The following is a 14,756-nucleotide window of genomic DNA, read 5'->3' on the forward strand; positions in this document are numbered from 1 at the left end:
GTAAAATCGCGCCCGGAATAAGGTCTAAGGTAAAAACTAAGACTTTTTATGTAATTGTTGATCAAATGGTTTACTCTGATCAAAAAAAGAAAATTTGCCGAATTATGATATAACGATGATTCGAAAACCGAGTTGCTATCGAGCTTTGCGGAAAATCCCAAAATATCGAGACCGCCAGAAAAATGTATACCCACTGCAATAAAGGAAAAGTATTACTTATGTGTTTATTTTACATATAATAATTGATCGCACATGTTGTATAGCCTTTAGTTTAGCACATGGTTACTTTAAATGTTCAAAATGTTCACCGCTGGCGGCTATACGCAATAACAGAACGATGAGCGGTCGCGGCAACTACGTCAGTCAATTTTACTGTGGAAACCGCTGCACTTGTCGCTGTAATCCCCCGGCGAAGTTCCTCCTGCATGCGTTGCTTGTGTCAATAGACGTTATCTTTCACGGTTTCCCACAAGTCCATAGGTGTTAGATCTGGCGACCGTGAAGGGAACTCAATGGGCCCTCTTCGTCCAATCCAATGCCCCGGAAAATAGTCATCTAGGAAAGCTCGTACAGCTAGGTGGTAGTGTGGTGGCGCACCGACCTGTTGGTAGAAGACCACTTCATCAGCTCCATAAAGCGCACGTATACCCGGCAAAATTGAGGTGCATAACATTTCCAGGTACCCTTTTCCAGTGACAGTAGCATAAAAGAAAAAGGGTCCTGCTAAGCCTCTAGATGATAGTCCACACCACACGTGAACCCCTGGTAGAGAGACTGTTTTATCCACATAAACATGGGGATTTTCCGTCGCCCAGTACAAACTGTTATGCCGTTTCACGGTTCCATTCAGTTTAAATTGTGCCTTGTCACTCCACTCTTCTTCGTCACAAACTGTTCCTCACTAATCACCATTTGCTGATGCCCTTCGCAATATTGCATTCGGCGATCAGGATCGTCATCATTAATCGCGTGCAGTAATCGTGGAATGTAAACTTTCCACTTTGCAGATTTCAGAATTCTTCGTAGATTGGTACTGCTATGAAACTTCCTGGCAGATTAAAACTGTGTGCCGCACCAAGACTCGAACTCGGGACCTGCTTCGGCGGCTCTCGTGTTGGAAACGTTTGTTAATTTTTCACAAAAATCTGCTACACAATGTGCACATGAAGTGGGGGTTAGCAGTACTAGTCCAGAATGAGATTTTCACTCTGCAGCGGAGTGTGCGCTCACATGAAACATCCTGGCAGATTAAAACTGTGTGCCAGGCCGAGACTCGAACTCGGGACCTTTGCCTTTTACGGGCAAGTGCTCTACCAACTGAGCTACCCAGGCACGACTCACGCCCCATCCTCACAGCTTCACTTCTGCCGGGCTCTGGCTAAGTCATGTCTCCGCAATATCCTTTCTTTCAGGAGTGCTAGTTCTGCGATGTTCGCAGGAGAGCTTCTGTAAAGTTTGGAAGGTGGGAGAAAAAGTACTGGCAGAAGTGAAGCTGTGAGGACGGGGCGTGAGTCGTGCTTGGGTAGCTCAGTTGGTAGAGCACTTGCCCGTGAAAGGCAAAGGTCCCGAGTTCGAGTCTCGGCCTGGCACACAGTTTTAATCTGCCAGGATGTTTCATGTGAGCGCACACTCCGCTGCAGAGTGAAAATCTCATTCTGGACTAGTACTGCTAACCCCCACTTCATGTGCACATTGCGTAGCAGATTTTTGTGAAAAATTAACAAACGTTTCCAACACGAGAGCCGCCGAAGCAGGACTTGTAGCTGTATGCTGTCTTCCTGATCTTCCTTTGTGGATATCGCAAATCGTCCTATGCAATTAAAACTTGACAGTGACACGTTTAATTGGTAAGCAGGTTGGTAGTTCTGTTTCAAACTCCCGTCTCCATTGACGTTGCACTTCAACGGCATTATCAAATTTGAAAAACCACTTCACAATACATTTTTGTTACTCGAATGTCAAGCGTGCCCGAACCATTGTGTTTTCTGAATACCGAGATGAAAGTACTAACATCTGCTGAGCCAAAGACCGTACTAAACACACACATGATTCAAATCGAACAACAATATCGATCTCTCGATAGAACCTGACAAAGGGTGTATTCATTTTTCTGGCAGACTCTGTATAATAATCGATAATTTTGAAGGGAAGTGTGGGTCTGTATTAGAGTTTAGTGCTAAGCTGTAATTGAAAACTGATGCACAAACAGTGTCAGATGTCTAGGTACTTAGAGTAGGCAGTGCGAGTATGTAATAACATTATGTTGCAGTCAGTCTTGGAAACTTTGCACCGAATGTTTACTAGCATTACAATAAGACTCAGAGCAGTTATTCTGAAGTATGAACCAATTGTTTCGAAGTGTGTACCACATGTTTACTGATCTTAAAAATGATCTTAATTAAAACAAATTCTCACTCACTAAGGAATATAATAGAAGTGTTATTTCTTGAGGTTGTAGGCTAGAACAAAAGGTAGAGAAAGTGTAAGATGACTGTATGTTTGGATTCAAGTGATGGTGATTCATTGTAACAAAAGGCTAGCGACGACTGTAGTAGCAGACAATATAAGCTAGAGGAGCAGAAGTTGAATCATCCATAGAAGACGGATTATTTCAGGTGCAGGTGCGATGTATTGCTGAGCATGAAGATCTAGAAGCCAAACATGCCGAAGGGCTTAAAGAAATTTATCGGAATATAGTGTGGCAGTCTTTTGGAGTCTGGTTCATGTACAGGTAAGTGTGTACCTGTAGAAAGTTCTCTAATTAAGTGTAAGAATTTTTGCAAGTTTGATTTATCAGGAACAGTTCGCCCAATAGATTGTTTTTAAAGACTTTGGAGATGTTTTAATCAGTTATTGGAATGAAAAGAACTAGTCATCGTTTATGTTCAATTAGTTCTACATTTATACTCGATGAACAACTTTTCACTGTTAAGTGGATGTTACTTCTGATGCCACTATACTCTTACACCTCTTTTCCCCGTTGAAGTGTCCGTCGAAGGCGGTGACGGAAATATACCCAGATACAAAATGAATATTAAGTTTGTTGTCTGAGTCAACAGATGGGGAAGTTTGCAAGACAACAACCATCTGCACCAACAGTTCGACGATGTTCGCAGCAGTATGGACTATCATCTCGGAGACCATGGCTGCGGTTATCCTTGACGCTGCATCACATACAGGAGCACCTGCAATGGTGTACTCAAAGACGAACCTGGGTGCACGAATGGCGAAACGTCATATTTTCGGATGAATCCATGTTCTGTTTACAGCATCATGATGGTCGCATCCCTGTTGGTGACGTGGCGGTGAACGCACATTGGAAGCGTGTATTCGTCATCGCCATACTGGCGTATCACCTGGCGTAATGGTATGGGGTGCCATTGGTTACACGTCTCGGTCACCTCTTGTTCGCAATGACAGCACTTTGAACAGTGGACGTTACATTTCAGATGTGTTACGACCCGTGACTCTACCCTTCATTCGATCCCTGCGAAACCCTACATTTCAGCAGGATAGTGCACCACCGCATGTTGCAGGTCCTGTACGGGCCTTTCTGGATACAGAAAATGTTCGACTGCTGCCCTGGCGAGCACATTCTCCAGATCTCTCAACAATTTGAAACGTCTGGTCAATGGTGGCCGAGCAATTGGCTCGTCACAATACGCCAGTCACTACTCTCGATGAACTGTGGTATCGCGTTGAAGCTGCATGGACAGCTGTACAAATACAACTATATTCGAAACACATCAGCTGAGTCAATATTACTAAAATATAAACTTAATACTAAATTATCTTCGGAAATATTACAGCCTCGCAAAATCTATCACCATTTTTTGAATCAGCGTAAATATGCCTTTAAGATGAGACATTTTATACACAAATTCCCAGTCGTTTTAAGATTCGCAAAAATTTCCCCGATTTTATTTTGCTAAGATGGCAGACATCTGTATAAAAATTGTAGTCGTCTCTGGTATGGTCACTACCACATTAAATACGGAGCCAGCCTAAATGATTCATTAGGTTTCAAAGCACTGTTTACTGACAAGTATATGGCATACAAAGATAGACGATACATGAAAAGATAGAAACACTCACCAAGTTTAAAAGCGTGTATTCATACGCAAATATACGAGTAGCAAAGCTACACCTGGTCACCAGTGCATTTTGCGTAGGTTTCGCCAGTTTCGTGATACTGGTTGTCTGTGTAAAGGAAAAAGCATATGGCGACTGTGACTTCCAGAGGAAATGATGGAATGTGTGAACAGGGCCTTGCGTGCAGCCCACAAAAATCAACCACTTATGCAAGCTGTGAACTGGGCATTCCGCCGAAAACCGTTTAGAATGTTTTGCGGTGGTTTGCCTTTCAAACCCTTCCATTTGCAACTGTTACAACAGCTGACCCTAGATGATTATGTCTGCCAAATGCAGTTTTGTACCCAAATGTAGCAAGCTATGGAAGATGATGGCGACTGCGAGGACATCGATGTTCAGCGTCAAGGCGACTTTCCATCTGTCAGGAAACGTGAGTTGTCACAATGTTAGAATGTGGTGTGCTGTGTTGTTACATGTCCATGTGCAGTTGGGAAGGGATTCACCAGAAGTGAATGTCCTCTGTGCCACAATTTAGACAAAGATGTGTGGCCCCTTTTCCTTCATAGAGCAGATGGCGACAAGTTCCGTGCACCTGGATATGCTGCTGTAGTGGTTGTTGCCACAACTGACTGCTGACTTCTCGACTTCCATCCGTCAACAGGACGGAGCTTCACCTCAGTGGAGCACAACTGTCCATGCCTTTGTCAACAGAGATCTTCCACATCGCTTGACAGAGCGCGCTGGTCTGTGTGATGTTCCTGCGTTGCTATGCCCCCTCCCTCCCCCTCCCACCGTTCCAGTTCAGCCGGATTTCACGCGATGTGATTTCTTCCTCTTGGATTATGTTAAGAATAAAATTTTGATGCTGCGACCGACGTTGCCGGTGACATGCTAGTGAAAGTATGTGTGGAACATTGGGATATTTGTCAGGTGACCAAGGATGCACATATTGAATATTTGTAGAATGTACCAAAAACATGGTGGATGTATCTATCTTTCCATGTATCACCCGTCTCTGTGTGTTGTATAGTTGCAAATAAACAGTGCTTTGAAACCCAATGAATCGTTTAGGCTAAGCCTTTAGAAAATCTCTTTTACATTAATACTAGTATAAACGAAAATAGAGCTGGCCTTCAAGCAACTTAATTCTATTGTTAAATATATTTTTATATTTAGTTTTTATGACCTCACTTCCCTCTCGTTAAATGAATTATTGAGAGAAACCAAGCTGTGGTACATCATGCAAACCTGTAATACTTCCTAGTTCTGTGGATACCAACTAAATGGATGTTGGCAGCAGTTGTTTATGAAATAAATACTGAGCTGTAAAGACATGTTTTGATTTATCAATATTTACATTGCATATGGTTACAGAAACGTGATAGCACAAGTGATCTTCGGGACCAGAGACCTGAAACCGACTTCAGCCATTAAATTCATTATCACATTACGTTGATAAAATCCACAAAGCGGATTTGTGCCATGTCACATTGAATGGCTGTTGGCGAATTTCACTGAAAATCATTTTTATCGATCCCAGGTGAATCTAAAGCCACAGACTCGAACGCAAATTCCTACTTATCGTTAGCGGGTGGTTTACTCATTACATTATCTAAGCACACCTCCATGCCTGGTCCAAAATTTCATTGACACTAACGTTTCCACGAACGATTTTCGAACACCACTACCAGAGGTTCTGTCCGACAGGGTATGTCGGAATAGCACTATTAGGACAAATGAGTCAGTGGAGGGCTGTGGCTTACGTTGACACGAAACATACAGTTAAATGCTGTTTTTATCACTATCAGTAACTTAATTAAGTTTAAAAATTATTGTAATGAGTACAAAGACTTTTCAAAGACATAAAATATGCATGAAAGGATTTCAGCAATTGAATTTTATCTGCAATAATAGTGTACTAATCTTCGATTTATGTCAATTATTGTGGTTCGTGTGGATTCGAAACGTTAATTGAAGTTATCATTTATAGTGCACCATCAACAGTTAATTGCTTCCTGTACTAAAATTTTCACAACAATTTCATAAAACTAGCGTTTTGCGTCGTTTTATGCACGTGTACCCATCGTAATTCTATTTGAATGACATCAGCATTGTCCTGCTTTTGTGTTCTGTTGTTAAAGTCATGGTGACAGTGCTGTAATAATTAATTGCTGACTGCTTTCAAGGAATTTACAACATCCTTTTAAGTAGCCGCAAAAATGTTTGCGACCTTATGTGAACACAGGAAAAAATTACTGAGATTTTATTTTCATATACTATCTTGGTCGCAAGTAGGATTACTGAAATCGTGACCAACATGTGAGTTTCCAACATTATCTTTCACACACATTGGCTAAGAAACATAGGACCAACTGTTTTATGATTCTAATAGATTGATTTTATCTTTTATTTAAGCCAATGCAAATGATTACATTTTCTCTTCTACCCTTGAGTACCCTGTCTGTTCCTTATTTATGTAGAACAGACATTTTTTTTCTATTTAATGCTGGTTGTAATGAAACAATTTGTAATATGTGTGTTTATTTTAGCATTTGAAGTAAAAGGAAGAGGTTCTAATTGGTAGAAAAATCGACACAGTTACATTACTGAATCTGCAGAATGAACAGAATTGTTAATAGCTTTATGGTAGAAGCAACTGCTTTGTTGAAACACAGTTCTCGTTGGAAGATTATGGTATAACACTATACACAAGTACCACGTCAGTCCTGATTGATAACCACACACAAGTCACACTTTAATCAAACACTCCTATACGTCGTCTTATTCTTGTATGGTTCTACAAGTACAGCTTTCAGAACGGGCTGCTTTTATGAAAACTACAAACTCAAGTGTATACTTTGATGGCTGAGTGAAATGGTGGACATAGTAGAAAATACAAAATACATAATATTGTAAGGATCTACGGGTTACGCGCAGCCATACGGTACGTAACACGCGCTCGCCAGCCGACCTGTCTGGAATGCTGACAATTTGCTTCGTCAGTAGATGAGCGTCCAGCCGCACTGCGGCGCAGAGTACGCGACTGGCCGCCGTCCGCAGCGGGCAGTATTAACTAGCGTGGCCTCGGGCGCGAATATGTCTCTTTTCTTACAAGGGAACCTCCCCATCGCACCCCCCCTCAGAATTAGTTATAAGTTGGCACAGTGGATAGGCCTTGAAAAACTGAACACAGATCAATCGAGAAAACAGGAAGAAGTTGTGTGGAACTATGAAAAAAGTAAGCAAAATATACAAACTGAGTAGTCCACGTGGAAGACAGGCAACATAAAGACACTGTCAGCGTAGGAGCGCCGTGGTCCCGTGATTAGCGTGAGCCGCTGTGGAGCTAGAGGTCCTTGGTTCAAGTCTTCCCTCGAGTGAAACTCTTACTTTCTTTATTTTCGCAAAGTTATGATCTGTCCGTTCGTTCACTGACGTCTCTGTTCACTGTAATAAGTTTAGTGCCTGTGTTTTGCGACCGCACCGCAAAACCGTGCGATTGTTATTGAAGTCGCGAGCTATATTTGCTGGATTCATATTGCCCACGGAATACATCTCACGTATTTAATGCACTCTCGTCCAAAGTAGCGAACAGTCAACTGCCAGCCAGGGAGCCTCGTTAGCAGGAATACTCTCTCTTCCGTGCGCTGTAGTCGACTGACGTCGTCTGTTTCAATGTTTGTTTAGGTGTGGCGTCCCCATACTACGGCGCAGTTACCTCGCATCGGATGGACTGACAGATAATAATTGTCTGAAAATAAAAAAATTAAACTTTTCAGTCGATGGACGACTTGAACCAAGGACCTCGCGTTCCGCAGCCGCTCACGCTAACCACGGGACCACGGCGCTCTAGAGGGCACGTTGTCCTTGATGTTGGCTATGTTGCGCATTGACTACTCAGTTTGTATATTTTGCTTATTTTTTCATAGTTCCACAAAACTTCTTCCTGTTTTCTCGATTGATCTGGATTCAGTTTTTCAAGGCCTATCCACTGTGCCAACTTATAACTAAATCTGAGTGGGGTGCGATGGGGAGATTCCCTTGTTACCTCACCATGGAGCCTTTCGACACGACCGTGATTAGGATGTCAGACACAGTGATGGTGGGTACGCGTAGCGTGCGTATTTTATAATCCGCCTTTGTTAATAAAACTGTTTAAACTTACTTCTCATGTTCGTGTATTGCTGTACCTCAAGGACCCACCTCTAACAAATACTGGCAAATATTTTGCCTAATTATCATCCTGGGCAGTAACACAAACTACCCCGTTATGGAAGTCATGTCAGCATGGGGATAATTACGGAAAATCTTCAGTCCCGAAGAGGAGCAGTACAACGTGAACTTCGAGCAGCAGCAGCATGAACATCTTCCGACTACGCGGGGACATCCAACACTGGAATTCAGGTTCGTCTACTCCAGTTTGGCTAGATTATGAAAGGCAGTGATGGATTTTTATTTTACATTTGAGTGACTCATTGGCGTTAAATTAGACGAAATATCGCAATCCAGTCAGAGTAACGATGTCGATCTACAAACTGTTATTAATGAACTGCAAGAAGAGATTCGGCAGTTAAAAGCAGAAAGAAGCGAGCGTAACATTCCGAAAGATTTGTCAAATAATAGTTCATGCACTACAACTACAATAAAGAATTTTTCATTATTGCCATCAGTACCAGTGTTTAGTGGGAAACCCGAAGATGACGTGAAAGTGTTTTTCCGTAAACTTGAAGGTGCCGGCCTGCTAGGATCATGGAGAGATTCCGATAAGCTAGTGTTTGACAAATTAAGAATTCAGGGAGCAGCACAAGATTTCATTAGCGCTGAGCCTACTTGCATGAAAACAGAAGATTACAATGAGCTTAGAACGATTGTTGTTCAGAGATTTAAACGTAAAAACACGATCCGATTTTACAGAGAGCAGCTTCACAGTTTGCGAATGCGACGAAACGAATCTATCGAGCAGTTTGCCGACAGAATTCGAAACATCAACGCTCAAACGTACGGAGTTATTAGAAGATGAAAATGAAAATCGCATTCAGTTGTTCGAAGCCGACCAGAGACCCTTGGACACATTCGTTCATGGGTTGCACGGAGAGGAAGTAAGCAAAGCTGTTCGATTGGCGCGATGTAAAACGTTTCAGGAAGTAGTAGCATCAGCTGTTGGTTTCCTTGAAGCACTAAGACGACCGAATGAGATGCAAAAACAAGAACGCAGAGTTTTCAACACAACAGTACAATGCTACAGATTCAATAAGCTGGGTCACCAGCGTAAGGATTGTAAAGAGAATCGAATCTATCACTGTGGGTGCAGGGTCATGTTTTGAGAGATTGTTGCAACAAGAAGAATGGTAATGCGAACATCAGACATTCTGCCAGATCTTTAAACGAGTACGGGGACGTACGGGCCACCACTCCCTCCGCCCCTTTCCAGAGACAGTGATTCCTGTTAGTTCCAGTCAAAATCAGACCGAAAATGACTTCGTGATAGATGCTGTGTATCGTGGGAGAAACATCAAACTACTTATTGTCACAGGAGCACAGACCTCATTAATGTGAAACTTCCTGGAAGTTTAAAACTGTGTGACGGGCCGAGACTCGAACTCGGGACCTTTGCCTTTCGCGGGCAAGTGCTCTACCACTTGCCCGCGAAAGGCAAAGGTCCCGAGTTCGAGTCTCGGCCCGGCACACAGTGAGCCGGCCGTAGTGGCCGTGCGGTTCTAGGCGCTACAGTCTGGAACCGAGCGACCGCTACGGTCGCAGGTTCGAATCCTGCCTCGGGCATGGATGTGTGTGATGCCCTTAGGTTTAATTAGTTCTAAGTTCTAAGCGACTGATGACCTCAGAAGTTGAGTCGCATAGTTCTCAGAGCCATTTGAATCCGGCTCACAGTTTTAAACTGCCAGGAAGTTTCATATCAGCGCACACTCCGCTGCAGAGTGAAAATCTCATTCTGGAAACATCCCGCAGGCTGTGGCTAAGCCATGTCTCCGCAATATCCTTTCTTTCAGGAGTGCTAGTTCTGCAATGTTCGCAGGAGAGCTCCTGTAAAGTTTGGAAGGTAGGAGGCGAGGTACTGGCAGAAGTAAAGCTGTGAGGACGGGCCGTGAGTCGTGCTTGGGTAGCTCAAATGGTAGAGCACTTGCACGCGAAAGGCAAAGGTTCCGAGTTCGAGTCTCGGCCCGGCACACAGTTTTATACTGCCAGGAAGTTTCATATCAGCGCACACTCCGCTGCAGAGTGAAAATCTCATTCTCATTAATGTGGTGTGGCATAGATAATCGGGATAAACTGAAACCGCCGCTATTAAAAGTGCGAGGATTAAACGGAGGGAAGCTACGTAACTGTGGAGAAGTTGACGTAGAATTAATTCTTGGCCAAGGCCAAGACGAAGGTGAAAATAAAGATAAATACACAGCAAGGGTGCAAGTAGTTTCAAATAACGAAACGCGTTACGGCGGTGTACTTGGATTTGATTTCTTGTCTGCTAACGAGGCAGAGATATTTTTCGCAGAAAGAAAGATCAGACTAGGCCGTAGCAACTACAACATAGGTAATCGTTCTTCAGATCGTACTCAAAGGAGCAGCATTACTGACGTCGTGGGAATGGACCGCCCAAACGATGCATCCGAGTCGATGTTCAAATTGATCAGCCTCAGCAAATTCCCAAGGGAGCAGGAAAGACAATCTAATTGAAATTAAGTTTGCAAGGAAGGAAGTTTGTTATTAACTAAGCGATCCGAGAAAAGTGAGTTACTGGATATAACAAAAAATTATTATATCATCAAGGTAGACAAGTGCTTGTGTTGGGGGGAACCCTCGTAAAACTGAATCCATCAGGCGTTGAAATGTAGCTGGAGCATTACGAAGTCCAAACGGCATATGATGATACTTGTATACTCCTGTTGCTGTTACAAATGAAGTGCTTTATTGATCATCTGGATGTAGGTGTCGCTACAATGGTGAGACAGAATGTCGCAGAAGACTCGGTTACAATAACGAATATGAGCAATGAGGATGTTGTTTTGCCACGAGGACTGAAAGTTCCTGAAGTGTCGAGCGTAAGTAACAGTGACGTAATACAGATTCCAGATGAGGTAACAAGTGCTGCAGTTATAAACACGGATTTTTGTAACAGTATCGCAAAATTGCAACGAGGAGACGAAGTCAATAATGAACTGAAGCGCAAGATTTGGAAGAAGATAGAACATTTGACAGCTGATGAACATAAGATTTTAGCGCCTGTTTAGCTGGAGTATGCAGATTTATTCCGAGAACGTGCAAATTTACGTATCACTCATTTAGTTCAGCATCGTATTCATACAGGGAATGCAGCCCCAATCACACAGAAACCTTACCGAATACCATTCAGTCAAAGAGAGTTGGTAGAAGACATGGTTAAAGAACAATTAGAAGCCGGCATTATAAAACCAAGAAATCCTTCAGACCCATCGTGGTGTTCACCTGTTGTAAAGAAGAAATCAATTTCTGGAGAACCACAGTTCCGTTTTTGTGTTGAGTACCGATATTCGAAAGCTGTGAACACACCCGACATTTACCACTCATCAAGTTTAGGGGAAACCTTGGATTACTTGGGAAAATGTCGAATTTTTTCGGTATGTGATTTAACAAGTGGTTATCACCAGTTAACATTGCATCCAGATGATCAATAAAGCACTTCATTTGTAATAGCAACAGTAGTATACAAGTATCATCGTATGCCGTTTGGACTTTGTAATGCTCCAGCTACATTTCAACGCCTGATGGATTCAGTTTTACGAGGGCTCCCCCCAACACAAGCACTTGTCTACCTTGATGATGTAATAATTTTTGGTGAAAACACGAAGCAACATACTGAGAGACTACAAGCTGGTTTTGGGCGTATAAGAAGCGCAAACCTGCCTTTGACAATAGATAAATATCATTTTGCACAAAGCAAAGTTAACTATTTTGGTCATGTTATGACCAGTGAAGGTGTTCGACCTGAACCAAAATTAATTGAAGATGTAAAGAATTTTCCTGAACCACAGAATTTGAAAGAACTACAATCATTCTTGGGATTGTAAAATTTCTACAGACGATTTATAGCCGGTTATGCGAATATAGCTCGTCCATTGACACAGCTACTGAAGAAAGAAGCCACATTTAATTGGTCAACAGAGTGCAAAAAGGCAATGGAAAAACTTAAAACTGTTCTAACCACAGCCCCAGTGTTAGCCTATCCGGACTTCAGTAAACCTTTTATTCTTTCAACAGATGAATCCAATTTTGCCATAGGTACAATCTTGTCTCAAGAAGTTGATGGTCATGAACATCCAATCTCATTTGCTTCCAGACAATTAAAAAAAGCAGAATGTAATTATACTACTACTGAGAAGGAGCTTTGTGCTTTGGTTTTTGGTATAACACATAACAAATGTTTCTTAACAGGAAGAGAATTTACAGTTATTACAGATCACGCCGCACATAAATGGGAATTGAGCTTAGAGGATCCAAGTTCCAGATTAACACGATAGGCATTAGGACTGAGTGAGTACCAATTTAAGGTTATTCACTGACTTGGTAAACAACATGTGAATGCTGATGCTGAGTCGAGAAGTCAATGTTTGTGTTACAATACGTCGAGAAGAAGAGTTAAAGGCAGCTCAAGAAGAAGATCCACAATGCAAACTATGGAAAAATGATCGTTTTGTCGAAATAGATGGATTATTGTACAAAATCACTAGTAAAGGAAACCTCCCAGTTATTCCAGAAAGCATGAAAGAACAAATCATGAGAGAGCAACACGATTCTTCATTATCAGGACATTGTGGTAAAAAAGCAACAAACATTAAAACAGCTCAAATGTTTTGGTGGTCGAGCCGCAAAGCTGACCTTTTCGAGTTTGTTTCACAATGTGATTCCTGTAACAGACGGAACAATGTAGGGAAAAGTAGAGCACCATTGCAAGAACTGACAGACACAAGTGAACCATCTGAACGAGTAGGACTAGATGTCGTAGGGCGGTTGCCTAAGAATAAAGATGGCAACAAATACATATTGACAATGTTAGACCATTTCGTATATACTTTCTCATGATACCAATACCTGATCAGAGCGCTGAGACTATGTTGTTGTTGTGGTCTTCAGTCCTGAGACTGGTTTGCTGCAGCTGTCGATGCTACTCTATCCTGTGCAAGCTGCTTCATCTCCCAGTACCCACTGCAGCCTACATCCTTCTGAATTTGCTTAGTGTATCCACCTCTTGGTCTCCCTCTACGATTTTTACCCTCCATGCTGCCCTCCACTACTAAATTGGTGATCCCTTGATGTCTCAGAACATGTCCTACCAATCGATCCCTTCTTCTGGTCAAGTTGTGCCACAAACCCCTCTTCTCCCCAATTCTATTCAATACCTCCTCATTAGTTACGTGATCTATCCATCTAATCTTCATCATTCTTCTGTAGCACCACATTTCGAAAGCTTCTATTCTCTTCTTGTCTAAGCTATTTATCGTCCATGTTTCACTTCCATACATGGCTACACTCCATACAAATACTTTCAGAAACGACTTCCTGACACTTAAATCTATACTCGATGTTAACAAATTATCTTCTTCAGAAACGGTTTCCTTGCCATTGGCAGTCGACATTTTATATCCTCTCTGTTTCGACCATCGTCAGCTATTTTTTTGTTTCTCGCTCAGTATACAGATTGACTAATATTTAGGAAAGGCCACAACCCTGTCTCACTCCCTTCCCAACCACTGCTTCCCTTTCATGCCCCTCTACTCATATAACGGTCAGTATTCATGCTGCAGATGGTCAGGGAAGCTGTGACTTCGAACGTGAACAAGTCATTGCATGTGGTAACTGAGTTTTGGGGTAACTGAGATTTGTGACACAGTTCAAGCTCCCACCCTATCTTCCCTCCTCTTTCACTGTTAGGCAGTAGCCGTAGGTCATGAACTGCAGCGCCTAGAACCACGTGGCCACCACGGTCGGCGCAAACATGACAATTGGGATGTCTGTTTAACATATTTTATAAGTTGTTACAATGCCAAACCGCACAGCTCAATTGGCCTAAGGTCATATGAGATCGTCTACGGATGAAGAATGCATTCACCCTTGGACTTTGCACCATCGACTGCCGGAATCAGTAATGAACACGTAAGGGATCTAGCACGCAAGCTAAAGGATGCATGGAAGGGAGTGAAACAGCGAAATCATCAATCCTTTCTTCAGCAAGCAAGACAACATGACAGCCAAGCTGCAGTGCCACTGTATCGAGTTGGAGATCTTGTGTATCTGAGCAACGTGGTGTTAAAGAAGAGTCAAATCAAAAAGTTTAAGAAGTTTTGGAAAGGACATTATTCAATCTTGGAGGTGTTTTCGCCAGTCACTCTTAAGCTTCAGCTGCCCTTTCGTTCGATTGTCGTTCATGTCAGTCGTGTAAAGTCATTTCTGGGTAGATTTCCTGTAGCATCGCAAGACGACGAGGACTGACCGAGAGGCAGACCTGCTTTTTTCAAACCCAGGAAGCGAGAATGGTGAAGTCGTGGTCCAGACTTCGAGGCCGAGGCATCGCCACGTTCCGAGCGATCCTGTTCCAGACACCCTTACAATCTGCGTAAACGTGTGTAGTGTGTGAGAGTGCAATGCATAAGCTTATTCCAGCCATGTGAGTA

General features: G+C 42.6%; 2 non-coding genes across 2 annotated transcripts; one reads left to right on the forward strand and one right to left on the reverse strand.

Moving 5' to 3' along the window:
• Positions 1-1,257: 1,257 nt before the first annotated feature.
• Trnal-uaa lies at positions 1,258-1,332 on the reverse strand. The gene has a single exon. It is a non-coding gene; the product is annotated as a tRNA-Leu (tRNA).
• A 183-nt stretch (positions 1,333-1,515) lies between these two features.
• On the forward strand, positions 1,516-1,590 carry Trnas-uga. Its single transcript has one exon. It is a non-coding gene; the product is annotated as a tRNA-Ser (tRNA).
• The last annotated feature ends 13,166 nt before the right edge of the window (positions 1,591-14,756 follow it).

The sequence above is a fragment of the Schistocerca americana genome, chromosome 7 (genome assembly GCF_021461395.2).
Source record: "Schistocerca americana isolate TAMUIC-IGC-003095 chromosome 7, iqSchAmer2.1, whole genome shotgun sequence".
Lineage (NCBI taxonomy): Eukaryota > Metazoa > Arthropoda > Insecta > Orthoptera > Acrididae > Schistocerca > Schistocerca americana.